This window comes from Sapajus apella, unplaced genomic scaffold (genome assembly GCF_009761245.1).
Source record: "Sapajus apella isolate SASKATOON/1434 unplaced genomic scaffold, GSC_monkey_1.0 scaffold152, whole genome shotgun sequence".
Classification (NCBI taxonomy): Eukaryota; Metazoa; Chordata; class Mammalia; order Primates; family Cebidae; genus Sapajus; species Sapajus apella.
Genome location: NW_022437092.1, coordinates 2435344 through 2452511, shown reverse-complemented (window position 1 = coordinate 2452511; position 17168 = coordinate 2435344). Strand labels below are relative to the sequence as shown.

At 40.6% G+C, this 17168-nt stretch overlaps 1 pseudogene; it reads left to right on the top strand.

Annotated features, from left to right (window-relative positions):
• Positions 1-7300: 7300 nt before the first annotated feature.
• Positions 7301-8366, top strand: LOC116541619 (annotated as a pseudogene).
• Positions 8367-17168: the final 8802 nt, after the last annotated feature.

Genomic DNA, 17168 nt, shown 5'->3' with positions numbered 1-17168 from the left:
AAGGAGCATCTTTCCAGAAGTGCATGTGATTTCAAAGCTCTAACCTTCAGACTTAGACATTGTGATTCACGAATCAGATCACAGAAGGAAAAAGTCCTGCTTCTCTTCAATTTCTACAGTTTGAATTTCCTTGTTCTTGAGTGCTGTGTAAGTTCTATGCTATTTCTTTAGAAAGCTTTCTATTCTGATATCCAACCAGTTTTTTCTTTGTCCTTCTTCTAATTTCCCAGTTATTTCCAAACTAGAGTAAAAAACCTCTTGGAGATTCCTATTTGTTTAATACACTAGAGTTGTATCCATCCTAAAAATCAATTGCAGTTGGCTACTGTACGGTCATTAGCATAATTACATTGTAGATGAATATCTGAGACCACAGTTTTTCACATCTGAGTCCCTCATTTCTTTCTCTGTCATTACCTTGACTGCTCTTCCTGACCATGTAAACTTTACCATGCTAGTGTGTTCATAGATTGTCACAGCATTCTATTCTCCTCATTAGCATCCTGTGCTCTATCCAGCTCAGTGTACACACTGCCTACTATATGCCCTGGTAAAGAGAAGGAAGGCAAATATTACATATGAAATGCATGTTCCTAGTGTAGTCTACACAAAAAGACACATTTGCATTAATCTGTTGACTTCATATGGCCTCAGATTCAGAGATGACCTTAAATATAACGGACTAAAATTTTCAGTCATGCAATGATTACCATGGAAGATTTGTTTTTGATGGTGTAGGTATAGTTTGTGTCTCCACCCAAATCTCATCTTGAATTGTAGCTCCTATAATTTCCACGTGCCATGGGAGGGGCCCAGTGGGAGGTTATTGAATCTTGGCAGTGGGGTTTTCCCCTGTTGTTCACATGATAGTGAGTAAGTCTCATGAGATCTGATGGTTTTATAAAGAGGAGTTCCCCTCACATTCTCTCTTGCCTGCCACTATGTAAGACATGCCTTTTGCCTTCTGCCATGATTGTGAGGCCTCCCCAGCTATGTGGAACTGTGAGTCCATTAAACCTCTTTTTCTTTATAAATTACCCATTCTTAGGCATGTCTTTATCAGCAGCATGAAAACAGACTAATACAGTGTACATCTACTCATTAAAGTGTGGAAGCCTGTTGTCCGTGGTACAGAGGTTTGTTCATTTAGTTAAAGATTTGGTGTCATGATCTGTATTTTTTGATTGCATCATCTTACTGTTTCTGATAAAAAGTTTCCAGTGCTACAAATGTGATTTCTTGCATTGTTCTAAAAATATCCCTTCCTTTAGGAAATTGTGTCATAGCATTAAACTGGAGGTAAGTGAAGAATGTGTGTATTATCACTTGCTTTGTCTCTTTTATACTCCAAACTCTCTTCAGTCTTCATGAGCAAATGATGACTCACACAAGAGCTTGAACTTCTTCCCAGTATTGCATATAATATTAGAGACTTGTGATTCAAGACTGCAATTTGTTTCAGCAAAAATATATGGGTCCTGCCCAACTCTCCTGGTTACCTAGAAGGAATCTAAAAGTAGTCTCCTTATGATACAGTTATCTGAAGTAAATATAAATATCCATATAATTAAGATCCCTGCCTTTAAATATCAGAAAAAGCACCAAAATATGTGAGCCAGCAGAATATTCTGAATACACTGAACCCAATATAAAACTTACAAAAGGATCTGACACCTAAAAAAAAAGAATATTCTCAATATCTTGAGTTATGTTGCTTTGATTATTGTATCAGTAATCTAATCCTGCATAACAAAACATCCCAATAATAAATGGTTTAAAGTCATGCTTTTAAAAAATCATATCAGAGTCTATATTGTTTTCTCATTGGGAATTAGGACATATATATCCTGGATAGGACAAAAATATTCACCATAGGACTATCCAAACGTAGTTAGTTCTTGAATGTTGAACAGTAGGGACAATTTTTTAAACTTTTATTTTAGATTCAGTGGTACATGTACAGGTTTCCTATATAAGCAAATTGTATGTGGTGAGGGTTTGGCATATGGAGTATTTTCTCACCCAGTTAAGCAAATCTGATAGACGGGTTTTTTTTTATCCTCACCCTCCTACCACCCTCCACTCTCCAGGAGGCCCAAGTGTCTGTTGTTCCCCTCTTTGTGTCCATGTGTTCTCATTATTTAGCTCCCTCTTGTAAATGACAACATGTGGTATTTGGTTTTCTGTTCCTACATTAGTTTGCTTAGTATTATGGCCTCTAGCTCCAACCACGTTGCTGCAAAAGGACAAGGTCTCACTCCTTTTGATGACTCTATAGTATTCCATGATGTATATGTACTACATCTTCTTTATTCAGTCTACCATTGATGGACATTCAGGTTGATTCCATGTCTTTGCTACTGTAATGGGAAATCCTTCATGAAATTGGTGTAGGCAATGATGTTTGAATGAGACCTCAAAAGCATAGATAACAAAAATACAAATAGACAAATGGGGTGACATCTAACTAAAAAGCTTGTGCACAACAAATAAAATTACTGACAGATTGAAGAAACAAGCTTCAGAATGGGAGAAAATATTTCCAAACTATATATCCAAAAAGGGACCATTCAGAATATATGAAAAACTCAATAGCAAGAAACAAATAAAAACTCAAGCAAAAAATAATAATAATAAATGGGCAAAAGACCTGAGGAAACATTTTTTAAAATAAAACATACAAATAGCCAAAAATACATGAAAAGTGCTCAAAATCACTAATCACCAAGAAAACGCACATCAAAGGCACAATGAGATACCACCACATCTCATTAGAATGGCTATTATCAAAAAGACAGGAAAAGAATAATAATCCCAGCTACTCCAGAGGCTGAGGCTGGAGAATCACTTGAACCCATGAGGTGGAGGTTTCAGTGAGCCAAGATTGCACCACTGCACTCCAGCCTGAGCGACAAGAGCGAAACTCCATCCAAAAAAAAAAAAAATACCCAGAAAGAATACTAACAATGGCTGACAAGAATGTGGAGAAAGATAAAATATTGTATATTGTTAGTGGAATGTAAATGAGTACAACCATTATGAAAAACAGTATAGAGGTTCCTTAAAAAAGTAAAGATAGAACTAGAACATGATTCAGCAATGCTACTACTGGTATTTATCCAAAGTATATGACAACAGCATATCAAAGAGATATCTGCACACTCACATTTATTGCAGCACCATTCGCAATAACCAAGACATGAAATTAGGCTAAGTGTCCATCAATGGATGAATGGAATTTTAAATGTGGTACAGCTACACAATGGAAAAATATTCAGTCATATACAAGAAGGAAATCCTGTGATTTCTAACAAAATGAATAAACCTGAAGGACATCGTGTTAAGTGAAATAAGCCAGACACAGAAAGACAAATACCACTTGACATCACTCACATGAGGAATTGATCTCATAAAATTAGAGAATAGAATAGTGACTACCAGAAGCTGGGACAGTTGTGGAAGGAGGGGTGGGGAGATGTTTTTCAAAGGATACTAAATTGCAGTTAGAAGGAATAAACTCATAAGATACAGAGTACAACATGAATACTTCATACTTAATGATAACATATTGTATCATGGAAAAATACTAAGGGATGTTAAGTGTTCCCAAAATGAATATGATGTGAGGTAAAGCATATATTAATTATCTGAATTTAACATTCCATACTGTAGCTAGACCTCAAAACACTCTTTTAGATGTGATAAATACATACCAACGTACCCATCAATTTAAAATAATTAATAAATACATTTTGAAAAATTAAAATAATTTTATAAGGTGCTAATCTGAAGGCAACTTGCATAAAGAGATACAAATATATCTCTTACAGCAACCAAATGTTTTATAAATGAATAATGATATGACAGCTCTTAACCTGTTTTAAACGTATGAAATTTCTTTTTTTTTTTTTTAAATAAAGTCAACATTTATTTATTTATTTATTTATTTTTCCCCCAATGAGGTTTAGCCGAGGAGCGATTATTGCTAATTGAAATTTCTTATTGTTTTGGTAAAAGCATCATGAAGCCAAAGGATGTAGCACCCACGGTTTTCTATCAGAAGAACACAGCACCCCCTGTTGAAGAGGGGAACAGCAATTTTCTGGAGGTATCAAGGGCTTAGTTCACATCACAAGTCAGATTCTTGGAGACCCAAGAGACCTAGTCAAAACAAGTTCCTCAGTTTAGACTTTGGAAAAGAAACTTCCTTTAGGGTTGGTTTAAGTTGTTAGGAGATTAGGTCTCTGGAAGTAAAGCAAGTCCATGGAGAAGGAGTAACGAAGGCTGCATTAACCTCAGATTCAATATGGTGTCTTGGGAACAGAGCATGCAGAAAAAAATTTCTTTCAATGCAGGGGAAAATCCCAAAGGAAAATGATGTAATCAGGTTGGAATAACAAGAGGAAATGTGCCTCAGGTTTACAAAGCTGTAAATTTTGTACAGATTTACAAAGCTGTCAATTTCTCCCCTGCTGCTGTTGCTCAGCATATGCAACCTTGGGTTCAATGAGACATGGTTGTTTCCTTTGGAGTCCTTGATCTGGCTCAGCTACCGATGCTTTCCTGTCTCTTACTGTCTCAGGACAAAGCTTCAGTCTTCATCATTGACCATCCGGGGAGGTAGTCACACATCCACGTGGATGCCTTCCTCTCAGAAGACCCAATGAGGTGAGTCCAAGAACCCAGTAGGTACTGTAGGAAAGGGTCAGGGAGAACGCAGTCCACAAACATGGACTCAAAGTCATCTGAGAGCCAACCCAGCCAAGCCCAGAGAAGAGAAATTGCTTTGGTTGTTGGCTCGCTTGCTTGATAAAGTATTTGATTCATGTAATTGTTTATGATGCTAAAAAGAGAAGCAAACATTGAACTCAGCAAGGAGGGTGATTCCTGACAGTTAAGTAATGGTCACGGAGGCCCAATGGATGAGGAAATGGGAGAAATAAAGTGGTTCCAGTAAAAGTAGAATATATGCCCAAGGATTTTGCAAATTTTTCTCCCAAGGAGGGAGAAAAAAAGTAGTAGCTGTGGAGGCATAGATAACTATGTATATATATATATATATATATTTATATTAAAATACTTTTTATAAATATATAAAAATATTGTAGGATGTTCATGTTAAAACAGTGATCCTCACTGCGGGTAGTTTTGTCCGCTGTGGAATTTTGAGCAATGACAGGTTTGGCTGTCACCTTGAGGAGGGTGAGTAGAGAACAGGGAAGCTGATAAACGATAATACAATGCACAGGGCAGACCCCACCACAGTAAATAATCTGGCCCTAAATTTCATTAGCACTGGATTGAGAAACTTGAGTTCATGACTATCTGTGTTTTTAATATTCACATCTCCTTCTAGATTACCTCCCCAAGAGCTTGTAAAACTTTACACTTCTACTGGCGAAACAACAGAGTCCCCGTTTGCTACCTGTTGAAAAGTTCCAACCCTACTCAATGTGGCAGCTGCCCTTCAGGCTTTTCCCCAGGCTGATGGGTGTGACAGAGATTCTTGTATTAAACCATTACTGGGCTTGAGCAAAGATTCCTACATATAATCACCATTTTGTTTATTATCATATATCCATTTGTCTAGTTATCACCATTTCAAATTATTTCTACAGATTATTGATTTTTCATTGACATCTGAGGAAATACTTTTCAGCACAAAAAGCTGTAAATTTTATTTACCTAAATATATGTCTATAATCTTCTGTTTCTTGCCTTAGCATGCTTTGCATACACATCATTTTCTATGTGGTTTTCTACATGTTCAGCTAACATGTATTATTTACTTTATAAGGTGTTTAAACCCACTAATTTTTTTGTAAATTATGAGATGGGGACAAACTTCATTGTCTTCCAGGTAGATAGCCATTTACCAGCTTTTGTTCCACAATTCAGCGTTTTCCAACTAAACTGTAATATAACCTTGTCATATATTAAATGCTCATATATATACTAAAACTTAATTTCTGATTCATTCAATAACAAATGAATATCTGCCATACACCAGAACATTCTAGTGACACTATATGTAATATAACTTATTGTGTAGGTCTTTGCCAATTAAATAACTAGTCCCTTCTGATGTTAAATTACTGTTATTTTATACCTTCTTTCAGTTAATTTTCAATGTCTCCTTCAAATTCACTTAAGACAGTGTTTTCAAATTTACTATATTTTTCTGGCTTTATTCCACTGACACTTTTTATTTCAAAACTTCCTTTTGCTTTAATTTTTTTGTAATTCTTCTACACATATTCATGTACCTAAGTGAAAAAAAAAAACAAAGATAAACAGAGCAGGCGAAGTTCCTGCTTGTTTGAATTTTTTTATATAATGGTGAAGAGAGTTAAATGTAATAGGCCAGGTGCAGTGGCTCACTCCTGTAACCCCAGCACATTGGGAGGGCGAGGCAGAGGTTGCAGTGAGCCGAGATTGTGCCACTGCACTCCAGTTTGGGTGACAGAGCAAGGTTCCATCTCAGAAGTAATAATAACAATAATAATTCTCCATCTACGCTTTTTTTCTTAGCATCATTCTTCCTCATCATAGAATTTGTTGCCATCTGACATAATATATAGCATTTACATTTTTCTTCTATTCTCTCTCTGTCATTAGATTATAGAGACTTTTGTTATATAATACCACATACTCATTTACTAGACTATGACTGAAACATATCAAAATTCACTTTATATTCCTCAAATGCATGAAAGATTTTCTCATCAGTACTGTAGAGTACACGCCTTCAGGGAAAGGCTGAGAGTGGGACAGGAATTCCTAATCCAAGATGGCAAGAGGATCCTCTGGTCGGCACCAGATTCACACACAAAATACACACAATTAACTTCCTGTAGAATAGAGGTTACCAGAGGCTGAGGGTGCTGGGCGGGTGGATTGGGGACGTGCTGATCAGAGGATACAAAATTACAATTAGGAAGACTGAATTCTTGTAGAATGGAGATTATCAGAGGATGGGAGGGTTGCTGGGGAGAGCTGGGGAGATGTTGGTCAAAGGATACAAAATTAAGCTAGACAGAAAGATTTTGTTCAAGGGATCTATTGTACAGCATGGTTCTAATGGTAATGTAATCATGTACATAAAACCATCAATGGTGATATAATATAGTTACTAGTAATACATTGTATTTTTAAAAAATCCAAAGATAGTGGATGTTAAATGTTCTCATCACACATGATGACTATGTAAAATGATCACTGGCCAGATTTAGCCATTCACAGTGTAAGCATACTTCAAAACATCATGGTGTACACAATAAAGACTCACCATTTTATCTGCCGACATTAAAAAAATCAACTTTAAAAAGTAAAAAACCATAGCTTCTTCACTGTAGAATATCTGTAACAGCATTTCTGGTAGTTTTGTAATGCATGTGAGTGTCATGTTCTTTTCTCTTTTTGGTAGAAAAGTCAATCAGATGAAAGCAGGGAATGATACACACATTTCAGAATTCCTTCTTCTGGGACTTTCAGAGGAACCAGAATTTCAGCCCTTCCTCTTTGGGCTGTTCCTGTCCATGTACCTGGTCACTGTGCTCGGGAACCTGCTCATCATCCTGGCCACAATCTCAGACTCCCACCTCCATACCCCCATGTACTTCCTCTCCAACCTGTCCTTTGTAGACATCTGTTTTGTGTCTACCACTGTCCTGAAGATGCTGGTAAATATCCAGACACACAGCAAAGTCATCACCTTTGCAGGCTGCATCACCCAGATAGGCCATTGCCTACTCTTTGAGATATTGGACATCTTTATACTGACTGTGATGGCCTATGACCGGTATGTGGCCATCTGTCACCCCTCGCACTAAACAGTCACCATTAACCCCAGACTGTGTGGACTGCTGGTTCTGGCATCCTGGATCCTGAGTGCCCTGAATTCCTGATTACAAACCTTAATAGTGCTACGGCTTTCCTTCTGCACAGACTTGGAAATCCCCCACTTTTTCTGCGAACATAATCAGGTCATCCACCTTGCCTGTTCTGACACTTTTCTTAATGATGTGGTGATGTATTTAGCAGCTGTGCTGCTGGGGGGTGATCCCCTCACAGGAATTCTTTACTCTTACTCTAAGATAGTTTCCTCCATACGTGCAATCTCATCAGCTCAGGGGAATTACAAGGCGTTTTCCACCTGTGCATCTCACATCTTAATTGTCTCCTTATTTTATGGTACACTCCTAGGTGTGTACCTTAGTTCTGCTGCAACTGGCAACTCACATTCAAGTGCTGCAGCCTCGGTGATGTACACTGTGGTCACCCCCATGCTGAACCCCTTCATCTACAGCCTGAGGAATAAAGACATAAAGGGGGCTCTGACACAATTCTTCAGAAGGAAACAATGAAAGAGCTGCTTTTCAAGAAGGGTCTGTCATTCCAGAGCTCTAAGCCCCGGACCCAGAAATTGTGATTTTGTAGTCAGATGGTGGAAGTAGAAATTGCTCCTCCTATTAATTTCTTGGACTTTCCAATTCTATGATCTTAACTGCTTTGTAAAATGTATGCATTTCCTTAAAGAAGCTTTCAGCTCTCAGATAGCCAACCGTTTTCTCCTTTGTCATTTCCCAACTTCCCCAAAGTTATTCCCAGACTAAGGTCAGAAACAAGGAGGACATTCCTGTTGGTCTCATACACTGGTGAGTTGCGTTAGTGCAAAGAACCAAGAATGGAAAAATGATTAATATAATTTTATCATGGATGAACAGATGAGACCACAGTTTTCTACGTTTGTGTCTGTCATTTTTTTCTCTATCACTGCCTCAACTACTCCTCTTCATAATGTAAAACTTTAATATACTCATGTATTTATAGCCAGTGTTGGCATTTTGTCCTCTTCACTAAGATCCTGTTCTCTAGTCATCTCCATGTCCACAATGCCCACTATATCTCTTGTCTAAAACAAAGACGACAAAAAATTGCTTATGAAATCCATGTTTCAAGCGTGGTCTAAATAGACAAATTAGCATACATCAATTGACTTCACCTGGACTTAGACTCAGAGATTATCTTAACTGTGACAGAGTAAAATGTTTAGTCATACATGGAATTACTCTGGAACATTTGGAGTAAGGAATCTTGGTGTCCATGTATAATGAAGTTTTTTCATTTGAGTGAACAATTTGATGTCATTGTCTATGTAATTTTATTGTATCATCTTCATTCTACCTAAAAGCTTCCTGTGCTACCTGCAAATACACCTCTTTCCATTGTACTAATAAATATCTTTCCCTTTAAGCAATGTCATCATAAGCATTAAACTGCAGATAAGTGAACAACAAGTGTGTTTAATTTAACAGCCATTGCTTTATTTCTTTTATACTATAAACTCTCTACACCCCTCCTGATCAAAGAAAGACTCACGCAGAAGCTTGAATTTCTGCCCAGTATTGCTCCTGAAAATAGAGACTTGTGTGACTCAAGGTCAGAACTCATTTCTCCAGAAACATACATGTCTTTTTGAACAGATATTTTTCAAAAGAAAACATACATGCAGCCAACACCATATGAAAAAAAAAATTAACATCACTGATTAGAGAAATGCGAATCAAACCCACCATGAGATACCATCTCACACCAGTCAGAATAGCCATAATTAAAAAGTCAAAAAATAACAGATTCTGGCAAGGTTGTAGAGAAAATGAGCACTTTTATACTGCTGTTGGGAGTGTAAATTAGTTCAGTCATTGTGGAAGACAGTGTGGTGATTCCTCAAAGACCTAAAGACAGAAATACCATTTGGCCCAGCAATCCCATTACTGGGTATATATCCAGAGGAATATAAACCTTTCTATTATAAAGACACAAGCAGGGGTATGTTTATTGCAGCACTATTCACATTTGAAAAGACATGGAATCGACCTACATGCCAATCAATGATAGACTGTTTTTTTTTTTAATGTGGTACATATACACCATGAAATACTACGCATCCATAAGAAAAAATTAAATCATGTCCTTGGCAGCCAACATGGATGGACCTGGAGGCCATTATCCTTAGCAAACTAACACAGAAGCAGAATACCAAATATCACATGTTCTCACTCCTATATGGGAGCTAAATGATGAGAACACACGTACACATAGAGGGGAACAACATGTGCTGGGGACTATCAGAGGTTGGAGGCTAAGAGGTGGGAGAGACTCACCCTCATTAGGAAAAACAACTAATAGGTAACAGGCTTCATTCTTGGGTGATGAAATAATCTGTACAACAAACCCCCGTGACAAAAGTTTACATATCTAGCAAACCTGAACATGTACCCCTGAACTTAAAATAAAAGTTAAATTTAAATTAAATATATCTCCTTTCAGCCTCTTCTGTTTACCTAGAAAAAAAAGGAGACAATAGTCTCATCCAGTTTTCTGGCATAAACATGAATATCCAGAAAATCATGAATGTTGCTTTGAAATATCAGAACTCATGTTAAAAAATAGCGGGCATCCGAATATTCTGAATGTCTTTAGATCTACTTGCACTGTTTATTGCACCAGTAAGCTAATGCTGCATAACAAGCAATCCCACTGGTAAGTGACTTAATTGTCAAGCTTTTTGATCACATAGGAATCTATGTTGGAAGGTTTTTACATTGGAATTAGGACATATGAAATTTAGAGAAGACAAAATAGTCACTCCATACAACTATCCAAATCTAGTAGGTTTTTGAATTTTGAACAGAAAAGACAATTTGGCAGAGGAAGATGAAGAAAAGTGGTAGAATCTCAGAATGCCTCTCATAACATCCCCATAGACACTGGATATCTCCTGACTGCTCACATTGTTTTAGACAAGGCATAGCACATGTCCAAGCTCAGCATCAACCACTGTAAGGACAAACACACTTTCCAACTGAGCTATTAACAAAACCCAGAACCCAAGGTGTAGAAGTACACACCTTGGGCTCTGGGTTCTCCTAAAGACAACTGGGGAGTTAAGACAACTGGGGAGTTAAGACAACTGGGGAGTTAACCAATATGTGAAAATTAAATGTATCTATACTGGCATACGAAACACATATGCAAGCATTTCATACTTATGTTGACAATAGTTCTTAACGCATAATGTGCTGTAAGTTTCAACAAAGAGAAGAGTTCTAGAAAGAGCTATAGCAGGTCCTATAAGAGTTTCCTACAAGAGTTGAAGAAGTAATTTGATGAACCAGGAGACAGAATAGCTGCCCTCCACTATGCATCTGCTTTGTGTAAGGTAATCTCCAATGAGCTTCAAAATATTACTTCTCACAGAAACTCCATAAACAAGATGGGAAGTTTTTTTTTTAAAGGTTTCATTTCCTGTCATGAGAAAAGCACACAAGAGGCACATGCAATCTTTGTTTATGCAAAAGCTGACCTGTGAAGTTCAACATTTGACCACCTGAAGTCATACATGAGGTGTGTGGTAGGATTTCTGTTGGAGAAGACCTCAAAGTACTTAAATCTGACTCTAACACTATACCACAACCTTGATCCTCAAAGAGTGAACCACCCAACAGGTTAGGCAGCATCAACATCAACAGAAAAAAATGTTACACATGTAGAATGTCTGGACCTATCCTAGAGGCCCCATATCAGAATCTACATTTGAACAAGATCCCTAATTGAAGCACACACCCATTGAGGTTGGACATAGTGTGAACAGAATAGCCTCTCAATCTCCCCAATGTTAACATTTTGCTGCATAATTTTTGTGCCATGGGCTATCCTGCGCATTGTAGGCTGTTGAGCAGCATCCCTGGATTATTTTTCAAAATCACATGAAAAAATATTATTTTACAGATCAAATTAGAAATATTCAAGAGTGTTTAATCTCAGTTATTTCCTCTCTGCTGAGGCTGAGTATACAGTGCTTGTTGGTTTGTTAGCCATGTACTTTATGGCAAATTTTGCAAGTTCTTTGCTTTTACGTCTGAGAGTCTGACTTTTACTCTTTTTTCACATTGTTTCAGATAAAGAATGAGAGATTTTTCACCAACTTTGCAGAATAATAGTCCATTGTTTGTGTACGTATAGATTATATCTCAGGGAATATGTGAAAGTTTATAAATTTCCTGTGGCCAAATCTCGCAGCTTGTCATACTGTGTACCCATCTTCTTCAAATTTTCTTGACGTAGAAAATTCTGCTGCACGTTTAGTAGAAATAAATCGCCTTTCATATGTATTTCCGTCTTATTTCACATTTTATTTTTGCCTTCTGTGATGTGTTTTTTTAATTGAAATATTTAATTTTATTTTGATGGACCAAGAGCAACTGTATATTTACACACACACACACACACACACACACACACACACACACACACGTACACCACTGAGTCTTGCTTTGTCGCCCAGGCTACAGTGCAGTGGCATGATCTCGGCTCACTGCAACCTCTGCCTCCCGAGTAGCTGGGATTACAGGCGCATGCCAACATGCCCAGCTAATTTTTTATTATTATTATTTTTAATAGAAACGGGGTTTCACCATATTGGTCAGGCTGGTCTGGAACTCCTGACCTCAGGTGATCTGTCTGCCTCAGCCTCCGAAAGTGCTGGAATTACAGGCATGAATCACCATGCCCGGCTATTCTTTTCTAACAAAAAGCAGCCTGAAAAATCAACCTGGAAGCCTAGATAAGCAAGCTGGAAGCTTGCATAGGTAAATGCCAACAGCTGTGCCAATACCAAAGGGATACCTGGGCCTGGCATGGTGGCTCATGCCCGTAATCCCGGCACTGTGGGAAGCTGAGGCTGGCGGGTCATGAGGTCAGGAGATCGATACCATCCTGGCCAACATGGTGAAACGCTGTCTCTACTAAAAATACAAAAATTAGCTGGGCATGTGCCTGTAATCCCAGCTACTCAGGAGGCTGAGGCAGGAGAATCGCTTGAACCAGGGAGGTGGAAGTTGCAGTGAGCCGAGATGCTGCCACTGCACTCCAGCCTAGGCGACAGAGCAAGACTCCAACTCAAAAAAAAAAAAAAAAAAAGAAAAGAAAAGAAGGAATACCTGGAAGTCGAGTGTATCCAGTATGGCGGTTTTTCTCCTTTTTTTTTTTTTTTTTTTATGTCGCCACATGTGCAGTTGGCAGGCCACCAGCCAGGGAAAAACCCCATTTGCATAATAAAAGATGAGGGTTGGATGGCCAGCCTCTTCACGGACCAGTAAATGTCCCACCTGGTCCAATCAATCCACTGTGTACGCCCTGTGTAAATCAGACACTGCCTCCTCAAGCTCGTCTATAAAACCAAGCGCATCGTCCCAAAACCCGGAAACCTACTCAGGTCCCCCTCCTCTGCACGAGGAAGGTCTCTCTTCTTGCTTTTGCCTATTAAACTTTCTGCTCTTAAACCCACTGCTCCTGTGTCTGGCTCTTTGATTTCCTTAGCGCGAGACAACCAACCTCGGATATTTCCCCAAAGGACGCCGCTTCAACACTAGGCTCATTTCCTGGCCCGAGAAAATTTTCTGCCTTGACCATGAGCATAGTGAATGGGAAACTGAGACAGAGTCACCAGCTGCTACCCACCGAATATCTGCTCTGTGCCAGTACTTTCCAATGAGCTTTAAGAGTTCCCACAAATCTCCACTCAAGAACGTACTGCGCGAGCTCCCTCGGACTGGACCTGAGTTCCAGGGGGCATCAGAGGGCTCGGCGGAGCCGCCCACAGCGCCGCTCCCGCCAAGGCCGCCAGCCCAAGGCCGCCAGCCCAAGGCCGCCCGCCCAACTCCGCCAGCGCTCGGGAGGCACGCAACTCCCGGGACCACCTCCCCCGCGCCCCGCTGACCCCGCGCTCTCCACCCCGGACCTCTGCAGACCGCTACCCTATCCGCCCTCCAGAAGAGACCCCCAGCTACAGCAGGCGGCAGCTGCCCTTTCCCGCTTCCCGGCTCCGGTGCAGCCGCCATGGGGGCGCAGACATCCCCGCGCGCCCCTCTGTCCGCCCCGACCTGGAGCGGGCAGAGCAGAGAAACAAACCGGAACTCACCGACCTTTCTCCGCGGCGGGGCTCCGGCGCTTCTCCACAGAGGCGGCGGCGCGACGGCTTCGCTGGGTGGTCCCGGCGCGTCAGCCCGCTCAGCCAGGCGCGCGCCGGGCCGGCGGCAGCAGCTTTTCCCGCCACAAGCCACCCTGAGGGCGCGAACAGCGCCGAGAGGGTGCCTGCAGCCCCAGGTCCGCCCCGCCCGGCCCTTCGTGCGGCGCCTCCACCTGCACAGCCTCCCTCAGCGTTCCCGGTCGGACACCGCCGCCAGTCGCTGACTCCGGCACGGAAGCGGGTGGGGGGAAAGGCTGGGCTACGCTCCCTACAGCACCGCCCTCCCCGGCGGTTCCCCCCCTCCTCCCCGGCCCCAGCCCTGAGGGCCCGGACTGCCTATCACCTGTCCGTCCTGCGCCGCCCACCTCCCGGGTGTGAGGGGCTGCCCAGCCTCTCTCGCGGGCTCACTCGGGTTTGCCCCCGGGCCCACCCTCGGCCAGGACCTCTACTCCATCTCTCCACTGTGCGACAGCGGCACCTGGCAAGGAGGCCGAGGCCGCTGAGGAGGCGAGGGGCCGAGGTGGGGGCCCAGGCTATGGCAGGCGGGTGGGGGAGTCTCCAATTTGCGCCTGGGACCTGGACAGCCAGAGCTGGGAGCTGAGATTCTCAGGTTTCCGGAAGCTGCCCTGCATCCCAGTCACCACAGTTCCTGGTTGAGTAAGATCCTCACATCCGGAGGTTGACCCAAGATGGCGGAATAGGAACAGCTCTGGATTTCAGTTCCCAGCGAAAATGCAGAGGCTGCTGCAGGTGATTCCCCAAGCAAGTAGGGTCTGGAGTGGACCTCCAGGAGTCCTACAGCAGAGGGGCCTGAGTGTTAGAAGGAAAAGTAAGAAAAAAATAACTTCATCATTAACAAAAAGGATGTCCACTCAGAGACTCCATGGAAAGTCGCCAATTACAAAGACCACAGGTAGATAAATCCATAAAGATAGGAAGAAACCAGCGCAAAAAGGATGAAAGCACTCAAAACCAGAACGGCTGTCCTCCTCCAAGGGATCACAACTCCTCACCAGTAAGGGAACAAGGCTGGATGGAGAATGAGTCTGATGAATTAAAAGAAACAGGCTTCAGGAGGTGATAATAAACTTTTCTGAGCTGAAAGAGCATATTCTAACCCAATGCAAAGAAACGAAGAACCTTGAAAAAAGGTTTGATGAAATGCTAACGAGAATAAACAGCTTAGGGAGGAATATAAATGAATTGATGGAGCTGAAAAACACAACAGAACTTCACGAAGCATACACAAGTTTCAATAGCAGAATCGACCAAGTAGAAGAAAGGATATCAGAGATTGAAAATCAACTCAATGAAATAAAATGAGAAGGCAAGATTAGAGGAAAAAAGAGTAAAATGAAATGAACAAAGCCTCCAAGAAATACGGGATTATATGAGAAGACGTAATCTATGTTTGATAGGTGTACCTGAATGTGACAGAGAAAATGAATCCAAGCTGGAAAACACTCTTCAGGATATTATCCAGGAAAACTTCCCCAACCTAGCAAGGCAGGCCAATATTCAAGTCCAGGAAATACAGAGAACACCGCAAAGATATTCCTCAAGAAGAGCAAACCCAAGGCACATAATTGTCAGATTCACCAGGGTTGAAATGAAGGAGAAAATGCTAAGGGCAGCCAGAGACAAAGGTCGGGTTACCCACAAAGGGAAGCCCATCAGACTCAGAGCAGATCTCTCAGCAGAAACACTACAAGCCAGAAGAGAGTGGGGGCCAATATTCAACATCGTTAAAGAAAAGAACTTTCAACCTAGAATTTCATATCCAGCCAAACTAAGCTTCATAAGTGAAGGAGAAATAAAATCCTGTACAAACAAGCAATTGCTTGGAGATTTCATCACCACCAGGCCTGCTTTACAAGAGCTCCTGAAAGAAGCACTAAACATAGAAACAACCAGTACCAGCCACTCCAAAAACATACCAAAATGGTAAAGACCATCAATACAACGAAGAAACTGTGTCAACTAATAAGCAAAACAACCAGCTAGCATCAAAATGGCAGGATCAAATTCACACATAACAATGTTAACCTTAAATGTAAATGGGCTAAATGCCCCAATCAAAAGGCACAGACTGTCAAATTGGATAAGAAGTCAAAAACCATCTGTGTGCTGTATCCAGGAAACCCATCTCACATGCAAGGATACACATAGGCTCAAAATAAAGGGATGGAGGAAGATTTATCAAGCAAATGAAGAGCAAAAAAAGCAAGAGTTGCAATCCTAGTCTCTGATAAAATAGGCTTTAAACCAACAAAGATCAAAAGAGACAAAGAAGGGCATTACATAATGGTAACAGGAGCAATGAAACAAGAAGAGCTAATGATCCTAAATATATATGCACCCAATACAAGAGCACCCAGACACATAAAGCAAGTTCTTAATGACCTACAAAGAGACTTAGACTCCCACACAATAATAGTGAGAGATCTTAACACTCAACTGTCAATATTAGACAGATCAACGAGACAGAAAATTAACAAGGATATCCAGGACTTGAACTCAGACGTCGACCAAGCAAACCTAATAGACATTTACAGAACTCTCTACCCCAAATCCACAGAATATACATTCTTCTCAGCACCACATTGCACCTACTCTAAAATTGACCACATAATTGGAACTAAATCACTCCTCAGCAAATGCAAAAGAATGAAATCATAACACAGTCTCTCAGACCAAAGTGCAATCAAATTAGAACTCAGAATACAGAAACTAACTCAGAACCACACAACTTCATGGAAACTGAACTGGCTCTTGAATGTTGACTAGATAAACAATGAAATGAAGGCAGAAATAAGGATGTTCTTCGAAACCAATGAGAACGAAGACACAACATACCAAAATCTCTGGGACACATTTAAAGCAGTGTCTAGAGAAAAATGTATAGCAATAAATGCTCACATGAGAAGCAAGAAAAGATCTAAAATTGACACCTTATCATCAAAATTGAAAGAGCTAGAGGAGCAAGATCAAAAAAACTCAAAACCTAGCAGAAGACAAGAAATAACTAGGATCAGAGCAGAATTGAAAGAGATACACACACACACACACACACACACACACACACACACACACACCCCTTCAAAAAATCAATAAATCCAGAAGCTGGTTTTTTAAA